Here is a 13,475-nt window from a genome sequence, read left to right on the forward strand (position 1 = left end):
ATACACATTATGATTAGAGAGTATTATAGTATTTCTTCCAGCACTGTGCGAAGTTGATAAGGGAGAAAATTGCTCCAGGAATGAATGATGTGTGCTATATGCTGACTGTACGCTGAATAACACTATACCAGCAGGAGAAGCCATCCATACTGTCAGCCTACAGCTGACATATAGTATGTGGGCTCATTTCTATCTGTGGAGACAGCTCACAGTATATACTAGTAGATAAAATGTGCTGAACCCATAAGCCTCAGTGAGTATTCATACAGCATAGATATTCTATCTTTATATCATGAATAAAACTCACCTGTTAAAGAGGCAGTTTCTAAGATTAATATTCAAAACTATTCACGGTTTCTTAGACAAAAGTGAGTAGAATATTGACCATAAAAAGGATTTGTTGTAATTGGTTGAAAAATCTAAACATTGGAATACTTTTACCCAGAGACAGGACAGTTACTCTGTTTACTTCCATAGCCCCTTTTCCAGTAACATTCCCAGGAACTTTTATTGCCAGGAATTTATTTACCTGAGCAAAAGAAATGAATTGAAATCAGGCTAGGTTTTTTTAAGTTACTGAATTTCTTTTGAGTGTATTAAGCAAATACGTTCTTTAGCATATTCAAATGAACAGACAGATTATTGCAATGCATTTGTCGGAGCAAGATGAATGTGCTCAAAAGAACATCTTTAAACACTCCAAAGAGTGTATTCAGCAAATGCACCTCATCATCCATCCATTTCATGTAGCTTCTCTTTTTTGCTCCATTTTCCAAATGATAAAGACACAAACCAAGTGAAGCTTCCAGAAATGGAATAAACAAGTTTGCAGCTGCACACTGGCTTAAACGCTGAAGGTGAACATAAGTGCAGAATGCTGTAAGTGTGTACCACCAATCAGCATTCTTAAACACACAGCCCCGCCCCTCAAGAATTCCAAGAAATCTGAAAAATCCTAACTCCCTACTAGTAACTTTTTCAGGGAAAGTTTGGGGTTGAGGGAGAGTTTTTTACCTGGGTAATTCTGGAGGAAACATGCCAAGGTTTTTCCAAATTCTGGGTAAAGTTCCTGCATTGGAAAAGAGGCTTATGTGTTTACAGGCTGGTCTTGGCCTCTCCAGGATGGTAGCAGTGTTTATTTATAATCTAACGATCAATCTACATACAGAATATCTGTGGGCAACCATACTCCTTTTTCTTATTCTTATGTAATAGACAGACAACACAAACTCAGTATGCCTCTGGAAGTACACAGTATTACTACATCAGAAGACAAATGATGCTAGCTGTGTAGCACATTAACTTCAGTAGATATCTTTTCCACATAATACATTGCCATCTTTGATATAACATCAACACTGTTCATACTGTTGAGATTTTTAACCATCCCCGAAGGGGAGGCAAGGGGTATTGTTTTTGGTTCGGTTTGTTTGTTTGTTTGTTTCTTTCTTTCTTTCTTTGGTTGCTTACACTCTGGCAGCAAAACTGCTGCTTCAATTCATACTAACTTGAGTTTATAGATTGCCAGTGACCAAAAATAGATGTCATTACATTTTGGGAACAGTAGGTCAAAGTTTAAATTTTTAGGAATTTTTCAAATTTTTTTTTTTTTTTCACATTTACTTATAATTGGTGAAATTTCACATCTGTGGCAGCAAAACTATTGCTTCATACTAACTTGAGTTTATAGATTGCCAGTGACCCAGAATAGATGTCATTACATTTTGGGGACAGTAGGTCAAAGTTTAATTTTTTTATGAATTTTTTAAATCTTTTTTTTTCCACATTTACTTATAATTGGTGAAATTTCAAATGTCTGTAGCAGCAAAACTACTGGTTGAATTCATACCAAATTGGGTTTATAGATTGCCAGTGACCCAGAATAGATGTGGTTACATTTTTGGAAAAGTAAGTTAAAGTTCACATTTTTTATGAAGTTTTAAATTCCATTTTCTTCTCCTTATTTCTCCTCGCCCTACTTATAATGGGCGAAATTTCAAATTTCTATAAAACATCAATTTTGTTTCAATTTACTTCAAACTTGGGGCATATATAGAGGCAATTGATATGCTGACATCACCACATGCATAGACATGATGACATCAGCTGGATCGATGCCAAAATAAACTATAAAACATGCGAGGGGCGGGGTTTACTGTGCCTGGCACCATTTGTTAATACATTTTTAAAAACTTTACATTAAAAGTATTGCAAAGTATTGAAAAGTGGACGCAGGAAACGATTATAGGAGATGAGCTGTTCAGAGTTTTAATTTCCATGCAGCCCCATCCTCATTATATGTCTGGCTGTTTCTGTGTGTCAGTGTTAGACTATAATAAGGCACAGGTTGGTCAGGTTGAGGCGCCATGTAATCAGAGCCTGGATTGCAAATTCTAGAAGAGGATAAGTCAAACATTAGGAATCAACCACCCAATCCCTTCTTTGTAATCAACACACAGACACACACATGAAACACACACCCTCCTGGCTCACCCCCTTCACACTCAGCGCAGAAACAGTGCATTACATCACCCAGGGCATTATCAGGTCCTCACTGTCTGCTTTCACACATACTAAAATATTAGCTTCCCCCAGTCACCCACAACCACAACACAAAGGCTGACGTAGATGCTATCGTCTGCGACAGGGAACTTCCTGTGCGCATACTTGGCCATTTTTGCCTTCTGAAACATGGTGTGAGAAAGGTGAGAGAGGAAGGACAGCGGGGGAGGGCACAATGCCATCCCTTCCCTTCAACCCCTCCTTCATCCCTCACAGTCTCTGGCTCTTTTCCTCACTCACCCACGCATCCAGTTTTCTGCCCTGTCATCTACTGTGGCACAGAGGCAGCAAATGGAAAAAAGCTGCAGCCTCTTGATTTTTCTTTAAACTTTAGAACCGGACAACTACATGAGTTTTATATAAAATGTGTTAATGTTGCCATTACTTCATATTTTACTTACTTTAAACAAATTCCATCACACATTACAGTAATACTTTATAGTCATATCTCATGAGTACTCACATTTCTTTAAAAGAAGACAAAACAATGACTTAAAATAAATTATTATTATTTTTTAATCATTTATTTTTACTTACAAAATCACACCAACAAGAAACTACAAGTCACCAGAAATACTAATAATAAAAAAAAACAATAAGCAAAAACCAACACAAATAAAGACAATAGCCACGAGGGGGAAAAATACAAAACAAAACAAAAAAAGTAATAGATGACAATAGACAAAAAACCAAAGCAATAGACAAAACATACATATGCCTGTATATACACACACACAATTACACGTATGTTAGAAGACAAAAGACAGAAAACAACAAGACTAGTTAGAAAAAAAAAAAAAAGAAAAAAAAAAAAAAAAAAAAATATATATATATATATATATATATATATACATAAACGTAAATAAACATACATATACGTAAATAAACATACAATAGACAAAAAACAGATTAAAAAAGATGAAAGACAAAACCAAACAAAAGTACCTTGGAGTCCTAAAAATACCCTCACATCATTTTACATAAAAAAACAAAAAAACAAAACAAAACTAGCACATCTCAACAGGTTCCACCCTCCACCTCCTCTTTACAAGAACCAGTCTCAGCCTACATCCGTTCCAACCAAGCACCTCCCACTTTTGACAATGCACTTCTAATCTCTTTTTGTTTGTGGCTATAATTTTTTCTATTCCAAATTGTTGATATATTTTATACTTAAAGTATAACCAACAAAGATCTTCCCTACTCTGACTTTTAAAAATAAAGAAGCTAAAGGTTCTTCCCAATAGTATAATTGTATTTACCAGGTTAACTGAATTGTTATTTAAGATTCCTAGGATTATATTTATGGGATTGATGTCAACTGATGTACGACTTCTATATGCAATGTTGCCATAAGTTCATATTTTACTTACTTTAAGCAAATCCCATCACACATTACAGCACTTTATAGCACTTTATGGTCATGTCTCACGAGTACTCAAATTTCTGTAAAAGAAGACAAAGCAATGACTTAAAATTGATTATTATGTAATTTATATAGTGGAACAAACCATAAACAGATTTTCTTGTGACTAAACTGACATGATGCTATAGCTGATACATTTCAATGGAAAATGCTGAAGGAAGTTTCAGATTCTTTACTTGTTTTTCTTCTTTCTTTCTTAAGTAAAAGTGTATACTAACAGATGTTACCTGTAGTTAAAGTATTGAAGTAATAGTACTGCTTTGGTCCCCCTGACAGATATTTTTACACCCCCCCCCAAAGGGGTAGTGTTTTTGGTTCGGTTTGTTTGTTAACACTCTAGCAGCAAAACTATTGGTTGAATTCATACCAAACTGGGTTTATAGATTGCCAGTGACCCAGAATAGATCTGATTACATTTTGGGAAAAGTAGGTCAAAGTTCACATTTTTTATGAATTTTTAAAATCCCCCCCCCCCCCCCCCCCCATTTACTTATAATGGGTGAAATTTCAAATGTTGGTACCAGCAAAACTATTGGTTAAATTCACACCAAATTGGGTTTATAGATTGCCAGTGACCCAGAGTAGATATGGTTACATTTTGAGAAAAGTAGGTCAAAGTTCAAAATTTTTTATGAATTTTTTAATTCTTTTTTTCTCCCATTTACCTACAGTATAATGGGTGAAATTTGAAATGTCTATAAAAACATCAGTTTTGTTTCAATTTACTTCAAACTTGGCACATATATAGAGGCAAGTGATATGCTGACATCAGCACTCACACAGACATGATGCCATCAGCTGGATCGATGCCAAAATAAGATACAATACGTGCAAGGGGCGGGGTTTGTTGTGCCTGGCACCACTTAACCCTTTCATGCATGAATTATAAGAACCTTAATCAAGATTTTTTTCCTGAGTATTTTTATTCCTCTTTAGGAATGTAAAAAACAATGCGACTGAAAATTTTCTTAGGAACCTACTTTTTTTTCTGAGTTCCACTCAGCTGGACACAATGCGTTTAATTTTTGAAGCAAAGAAATATATATTTACTGATCTACTGTGTGAAAACTATGAAATAAAAACATTTTTAATGCTGCTAATCTGATGTTTTCTCACATTTTAACATACTGTAATACTAGTCAGTACTCACTTCATGGAGATATAATATGCAAAAAAAAAAAAAAACCTTTTTATTAAAAAAAAAAAAAAAACCTGTTAATTACAGTTTAATAACAATAACAAACAACCGATTTACACTGAAACATGTTAGTGCAGATCAGGTTTATCAAGAACAGTAAAGTTACAGTAATGGTATGAATTGCAGTGTATTATGGGATGGTGGATAAGCGTCCACTGTTCTGGCTGATATGGAACTAAACCAACAAAACCCATGAATATACAAGAGAACAGCTGTAGAATAACTGTCCACTTTTTTTTTTATTTTTCATTTTATTTTATTTTTTTGTATTAAAAAATTAATTAAATAAATAAATAAATATATACATACATACATACATACATACATACATATATATATATATATATATATATATATATATATATATATATATATATATATATATATAACATTTTAAATAAATAAATAAATAATAAAAAAATTGCTGTCCATTGTAGTGACCACTTTGTATGAAAGAGGTTAATAATAATAATAATGGATTAGATTTATATAGCGCTTTTCTGTGAACGCATACTCAAAACGCTTACAGTGGATCCATTCTTCATTCACTCACACTGGTGGTGGTAAACTACAGATGTAGCCACAGCTGACAGAAGCGTGGCTGCCAGTTCGACCACTACTGAACATACATACACCAGTGTGAGTAGCAGCACTGGAGGCAAGGGGGGTGAAGGGTTTTACCCAAGGACACAACAGCAAATGACTGGGACAGAGCGGAATTCAAACCGCCAACCCTTCAGTTATTGGATGACCTGTACAACCTCCTGAGCCACGTCCGCCCACAATATGATATCATTATTAGATTTTTAGAACAGTCGGTTACTTTTGTATCTGCTGAAGTGGAGCTGGTTTGAACTACTTTATATCTAGTTTCATGTACTTGGATGTTCAATAAATCACAATTTATGGGAGAGGAAAGGAGAAAAACATTCTGATGTTCAAATCTGTTTTCACTTTTTTATGTGATCTTTGGTTTTTGTTGAGATACAGGATGAAACCATGTGAGAAATCTGGATGCACACATCTGAAATGTGCTCCTGTCGACACACTGCCTTGTGTTTTGACATCAAAAGCCAAAAGTATTGGAGACAATGTGTTATGTTTAAAAGAGTTATTGTGTTTTTCAGTATGTAAAATCTTCAACTTGAAAGTAACTAAAGCTGTCAGACAAATGTGGTGGAGTAAAAAAAAAAAGAATTTGCCTCTGAGATGTAGTAGAGTTGGAGTATGAAGTTACATAAAATGTAAATGCGTAAATAAGTAAAATACAAGTAACTCATATTTGTGCTTAACCCTTTCACGCATAGTGGTCACTCCAGTGGACAGCTATTCAAAACTGTTCTCTTGTATATTCATGGATTTTATTATTTTAGTTCCATATTAGCCAACACAGTGGACGCCTATGCAACATCCCATACACTGACATTCATACCATTACTGTAACTTTGCTGTTCTACATAAACCTGATCTGCACTAACATGTTTGAGTGTAAATCAATTGCTTGTTTTTGTTAATAGACTGTAATTAACAATTTTTCTTAACCTGTTAAACCCTGACCATATTTTCAGGGGAAAAACACCTAAAAAGACATACCCGAAGTAAATGAAGAATTACTCCACAATAATAAGGTTCATATGGATGTTCTTGGTGTCTATGGACATTTAGAGACCTCACAGAATCTATTCCCATTGTCTAAAATATTGTATCTATTACTATGCCTGAGTAAACTGTAACAAACTAAAAGAGAAATTGGAATTTTTTATCGTCGCCTGTTTTTTTTGGGCTGGATTGACGATGATATGCATAGATTAATTGTTTGTTGGAGATTTTTAATAGCATATATTTCACCCCACAAAGATTAAAAATCATGTTTGAACATTAAAGTTTGCACTAAAATACACTTTTGATGTACTTTTATTAACATTAGGGTCTAAACTTTGAGCAAAAGTTGAAAAAAATATTCATTGTCCTGATTTATTATATTTTTATAGTAGATTAATATTAATATAATTTTTTCGGCCCGCAGGCGAGCTGATAGGGCTAAAGGGGTACAGAAAGTTTTTTTTTTTTTTTTGCATATTATCTCCATAAAATGAGTAATAACTAATATTACAGTATGTTAAAATGTGACAAACACCAGATTAACAGCATTTTTTTTTTTTTTAATTCATAGTTTCCACTCAGTATATCAGTAAATACATGTTTCTTTGCTTCAAAAATTAAATGCATGATGTCGAGCTGAGTGGATATTTTTGCAACTCCATGAAAAATAGGTTCATAAAAAAATTCAGTGGCATTGTTTTTTTCATGCCTAAAGAGGAATAAAAACCCTAAAGAAAAATAACTTTAGGGTCAAAACATGATATTCAAAATCTCTCTGACGGGACATTTTAAAGATAATTTGACTCACGTTTTTACTTTTAAATTCATTTTTGCTTTAGTTGGACCATAAGGGATCATCCGAAACAAGGAGCTACTTTATATTGAAATAAATGTTGGAATGGCAATCAATTAAAGTTCACTCTCTGACGGTACATTACTGTGTTTTGACCTATTAAGGTTCTCATACTTCATGCATGAAAGGGTTAAATACCTTGAATATTTCCTACCACTGTATAATAGACAGGATTGATATTGCTCAACATAGTATTGTAAATTAATCAAGTTCATGGATAAAGCCATCATGAATCACCCTCCCCGATGATGTCTCCTCCCAGCATGCTTTGTTTTGTTGACACAGTATGAGTGAGTCTTAGCTGTTGTCTTTTTGTCGCAGCTCAGCAAAACCAGAACACGGAGCCTTGTTTCCTTTTCCTTGTTCCACTTTACTGCTGTTCTGCTCAGGACCAGCGCACTGTAAAAACTGATATACAGGAAGGTCATAAATGTCTCTGGGGTTACAAGGATCTCGGTGTGTTTGTGCACATGCATGGAAATGTGCGCAGTGGGCTTAATGCAAGTCTGATGGAGTCATGACTAATCTATGAAGTCTAAACAGATATCCGAGAACAAGAGGGAAAACGTTTCTGTTTACTGGCTCCGTGCCGCTCTTTTCTCATGACAACAGATCCTAAACCTGGAAGCACACACATCACAGAGCACCTGCATTCAGATGTTTTTCTCCACACTGTTCCCCCTGAGCAGCAGTTTTGGCCCTAGAATAACCCTCTAATAGGTGACCTCATGGTGTAAGACGGTGTTTTAATGTTTTATATTGTAATTTTATTACTGAAATACAGTTTTAAACAAATCTAATTCGGAATAGCAATTTTTTTTTTTTTTTGTAACTTAAATCTTTATTGAGTTTTATGTACAATTATAAGTTACAAAACCCCCCCTTTCCCAAAAAAAAAAAAAAAAAAAAAAAGCAGACAAAACCAAACAAACAAAAAACAACAAAAAGAACCGACAAACAAGAGGACAAATAAGTACAAAAGAAAACATTGTGCCCAGGCAGCAACAGTCAGTCTATTGATTATGTGCAAATATAGTCCATTTATTCCACTTTTTATCCAGTCGTGGTTCTTGCAGTCTCAATCTGTGCGTTAATTTTTCCATCACGAATATTTCTTCAATTGTAGATATCCACTGGTCCTTTGATGGAATGGTTGCCTTCCCCCAGTTCCTTGTTACAGTGGGGTTTTTTTTAAGCTATTAAGACTACTTTATGATTTTTTTTTTTTTAATCTTAACCCTTTCATGCACACTGGTCACTACAGTAGACAGCTATTCTACAGCTGTTCTCTTGTATATTCATGGGTTTAGTTGTTTTAGTTCCATATCAGCCAACACAGTGGACACTTTATGCATCATTCCATCCGCTGTAATTCATATCATTAGTGTAACTTTGCTGTTCTATATAAACCGGATCTGCAGTAACATGTTTGAGCGTTGAAGGGGTGGGATTAAATAAATTATGAAGGGGTAGGATTAAATTTTATTAAATAAATCATACTTCCTCCCATTCCTTTTCGAATGTGCAAATGAAGTCATGTATATGTATAAGTTTTGTTTTTGTTTTTTTGTTTTCTTCCATGACCTCTTACTTCCTGTTTTATTTCTAAGGATTAAGTAAGATTACTTTGTCTTGTTGCATATTCGAAATAAACTAAACTAAAAACAAAAAAAATTCTGTTTGTTATTGTTACTAAACTGCAATTAACAGTTTTTCATTTTGTTTTTTTTTTTGCATATTCTGTCCATGAAGTGAGTAATGACTAGTATTAGAGTTTGTTAAAATGTGAGAAAACAGCAGATTAGCTGCATTAAAAATGTTTTATTTCATAGTTTTCACATGATATATCACTAAATCCGCGTTTTTTTGCATCAAAAATTAAACGCATGGTGTCAAGCGGACATTTTTGGAACTCCGTGAAAAATAGGTTCATAAGAAAATTTTCAGTCACTTTTTTTTTTCATGCCTAAAGAGGAATAAAAACACTCAGGAAATAAATCTTGATTAAGGTTCTCATAACTCATGCATGAACGGGTTAAATCATACATTTACATGAACATGTACTTGGACATAAGGGATCACACGGACACAATACAAAAAAAAAAAACAAATAATACAACAAATCTATGGACCTATTAAACACACACAAAAAAAAAAAAAAACAAGAAAAAAACCCACGACAACAACAAAAAACAACAACAAAATAAATAATATTATCAACTCCTCTTTACAATGCTCAGGGCTGATTGAGAGTTAATATAATGTATACTAACAACAAATTTCTCCATCAAAAGGACATAGGAGACAGCAGGACACTCTTGTTGACAGTAGAGAAAAAAAGATTCCATTGTTGATAAAACATTAATTTGTCCACGATCAGAAAACTTAATCTTTTCCAACTTTAAAAAGAAAACTAAATCATGCACCCATTGCACAAAGGTGGGTGGTAGAGGTTCTTTCCAACAGTGTACAAAAAACTATCAAGTTACTTTTACTATTAAGAGTATTTTAACCAAGTATTCGTCCTTTTTAAGAATGGTAGTGTCCCGAAAGTTATAAAGATATAGAACGTCAGGAATCAGCAGAATTGAATAACCCAACACATGGTACAGTACGTCCCCAATCATCTTCCAAAACACAGTAATATATGGACACTTCCAAAATATATGTGAATAGTCTACATAGCAAATTCAACCTATTTCCATATTAATAATTCCATAAACATATAGATATAGTGTGTACTGTAAATATAGTAATATCCTTTTAAACCATTTGACAAAGGGCATGTGTCCATTTTTCTTTACCTTCCTTTCTTTTTCTATTGAGATGACATTAAAAAAAAGTCAGAAAACATTCTTTAAGTCAGCCCAAGAAGGATTCTGACACTTTTGCCTGACATGATGCCAGGTGTGATACTGTTGGTATTAAACTAGTTCATCTAAAAAGTAGACAGGAAAGATTTCATAAGATTAAAAAAAAAAAAAAAAAAAAAAAAAACTTCACACACATTCCTCTTGTAAAATCAACTAGGTGCTGTATATCAACTGGAATAAAAAGGTTTTTCTTCAAACTACTCTTTTTAATGTTGCTCTAAATCTCTCAGCTTGAATAAACTCGTATCATATTTCACATCCGCCCAAAGTACTGTTCTTACTGAATGAAATAAATCGACAAAGACAAAAACTAAAGACATTTTCTCCATAGTTTTACTTTATTTTCTCCTTTTCTCCTTGGCTTTTGAAACCACGTGAGATGTTTGAATGTTTTATTTTTATTCAGTTGTTATATTTGGTATTGGTTTATTGTTCTTATTTGTTGTTTTTAATTGTACAGCTTTTTATGTTTTTAATCTATTCTTGTATTTTATTCTTTTATTTAGGTTTAATTTATTCTTCTGTATTTTTATTTATTTATTTATTTATTTTTACAGTTCTATGTCTTTTAATCTATTCTTGTATTTTATTCTTTTATTTAGGTTTTGTCTATTCTTCTGTATTTTTATTTATGTATTTATTTTCTGTTTTTTTTTTTTTTTTTTTTTTTTACAGTTGTTCTATGTCTTTTAATCTATTCTTGTATTTTATTCTTTTATTTAGGTTTTATCTATTCTTCTGTATTTTTATTTACTTATTTATTTATATAATTATTTTCTGTTTGTTTTTTGTTTGTTTTTTTTACAGTTGTTCTATGCCTTTTAATCTATTGTTGTATTTTATTCTTTTATTTAGGTTGTATCTCTTCTTCTGTATTTTTTATTTATTTATTTATTTATTTTTTACAGTTGTTCTGTGTCTTTTAATCTAGTGTTTTATTCTTTTATTTAGGTTATATCTCTTCTTCGGTATTTTTATTTATTTATTTTTGCAGTTGTTCTATGTCTTTTAATCTACTCTTGTACTTTATTCTTTTATTTCAGTTCTATCTATTCTTCTGTATTTTTATTTATTTATTTATCTCAATTTTTTTTCTTTTTTTTTTTTTTTTTTTTTTACAGTTGTTCTATGTCTTGTAATCCATTCTTGTATTTTACTCTGTTATTTTGTTATTTATTTATTTTTCTGTACAGCACTTTGGTCCACTGTGGTTGTTTTAAAGTGCTTTACAAATAAAGTTGGACTGGATTGGATTTTACTGTAGTTGCGCTGTAAAAAAAAAAAAAAAAAAAAGCAACACTTTTTTTGTTTTGTTTTTCCATTTACCTGAATTAACAAAATAGTTTCTGACACCTAGTTTGTCTTATTTTGTTAGTGTTCTTTAAGAGTCTTGCAGTTGAGCTCATCACTGTCCCAGGAGGGCTATAGAGAAGATGAGAAGGGGGGGTTGAGGGGGGGGAGGGGGGGGTCTTGCATCTTGCTAAGCTGTTGGCTGTCTGGGCCAGACTGGAGACTCTCTGAAACCGCACTTCTATAGAGATGAGAGTTTAGCAGACTGTTTTTGGCCGCTGTCCCTCATTCCTGTGATTCCTCAGTGCCTATGGGCATTGGCACAGAGCGAGGGGTGGAGGGAGAGGGGGCTAAGGCTTAGACCCCACTTTACAGGGTCAGTCACTGCCCCAGGTGCACATGGGGAAACACTTAGCCGCTCTCTCATTGTTCCATATCTCCATCTGCCTCCGTCTCAGAACCGTTCACGTTCTCCCTTTCATCCCTCCTGCTCCAGCCACAGTCGCTCTTCTCATTCATGCAGTATCATGCGCATAAAGTCGAGGATTTTTGAGTGTTAATATCATCATCTACGGTGTGGTCTGCACTCATTGCCTCCTCATTATCGTCTGTCTCTCTTTGATATGGGTCTTTTATCCCCTGTATGAGACATCATCCCTTCCTATGGTCATTTGTGTTTCCCACCGCACTCCAAACCCATACCTGCTACGCTCATCAAACAGAGGTTGTCTTTGGCAGCGGCTGGAACATTGCTTTACCTGGTTGAGAAAAAGAGAAAGTTATTCTACACCGGCTGTAAATTACAACTATGGGACTATTTTTGTTAGACTTTTGGCTCCCAGTGGAGTCCGTTTTGGCGGCAAACACGGCTGTTTTTCTGTTACGCACCGGTCTACATAAATCTCCCAAAATTATAGCCCCCTTCCATTTTTTCATGTTTCTTAAAATAAGACTGAAAATCAATCTTCCAAATGAAGACTGAATGTGTCTGAGTGCCATCAGTCAGTGCCTCTCACAGATAATACAAACCGGATTTAAAAGCGCCTTTCATTCACCGAGGGAAAGAACAGAGAGCGTCGGTTGAAATTGATAAAGTGAGATTTTCAACTGAGTGAATGCGAATCCCTTCACTTTCACTAATAAATCAACCTGAATTCTCTACAATGGAACAATACTACAGAGAGCAGTGGAAGAAGTATTCTAATTCTTGGGTTAAGTAAAAGAACTAAACCTCCACAACAAGTAAAGTTCTAGTTTCTAAGCTTTGTTTAAGTAAAAGTATGCATCTGCAACTATGGTGTAGTATAAAAATATTATCTGCCACTGTATTTATAGACCTCCAAATAAAAGTTGGCAGTGTCAACTAAACTGTTTTGGGTTTTTTTTGCGAAAAGGGTAACATTACAAGTAAAAACATAATCTTATAAGAAGATATCACAGTCAAAATTATTACCCTGTAAGACTGAATGTGTGAATACTTTCCGAGTTTTTTGTGTGAAATCTAAAACAAAAGCAACAATGTTCCTCTGATATTTCACCTTCTTTATGAGTTTACTCTCATAAACTCACAACTTTTTTCTCAAAAAGTTATGAGTTATGATATTCTCCTAACATTATAGCTTTTTCCTTCTAAAAATATACATATTCTAATTCTGCTTTGTACAGATTTAT

The sequence above is a fragment of the Sphaeramia orbicularis genome, chromosome 21, assembly GCF_902148855.1.
Source record: "Sphaeramia orbicularis chromosome 21, fSphaOr1.1, whole genome shotgun sequence".
NCBI classification, from domain to species: Eukaryota; Metazoa; Chordata; class Actinopteri; order Kurtiformes; family Apogonidae; genus Sphaeramia; species Sphaeramia orbicularis.